Raw genomic sequence first — 455 nt, 5'->3', positions numbered from 1 at the left:
ATCCCGAAGGTAAGGAGTAGAGCCAATCTTTTGCTTTATCGCCCAATGAGAATGGAAAAGCTCTTAGCTTGACTTGTTCTTCGGTGACTCCTTGAGGTCTCATGCCGGAACACACCACATGAAATTCCTTGAGGTGTTTGTGTGGGTCTTCACCTGCAATGCCACGAAAAATAGGAAGTAAGTGGATGAGACCGGATTTAAGTTCAAAATCAACATCTAAATTAGGATATTCAATGCAGAGTGGTTGTTGATTTAAGTCAAGCGAAGTCATCTCTTTGATCGTTCGTTTGGGATTTTGGGCCATGACTTCGTCTTTAGAGTTGTTAGACGTGGACACGTCTAACTCAGAGTCTGCTGCTGGTTTGGAAGAAGTAGAAGCCTCTTCCTTGTGTTGCTTGGTTTCTTTTCGGAGTCTACGAGTAGTTTTCTCGATCTCTGGGTCAAATTTAAGTTCA

Source organism: Sesamum indicum, linkage group LG1 (assembly GCF_000512975.1).
Source record: "Sesamum indicum cultivar Zhongzhi No. 13 linkage group LG1, S_indicum_v1.0, whole genome shotgun sequence".
In the NCBI taxonomy this organism is placed as follows: Eukaryota; Viridiplantae; Streptophyta; class Magnoliopsida; order Lamiales; family Pedaliaceae; genus Sesamum; species Sesamum indicum.
The sequence above is the reverse complement of the archived record's forward strand: the minus strand, read 5'-3'. Positions refer to the sequence as shown.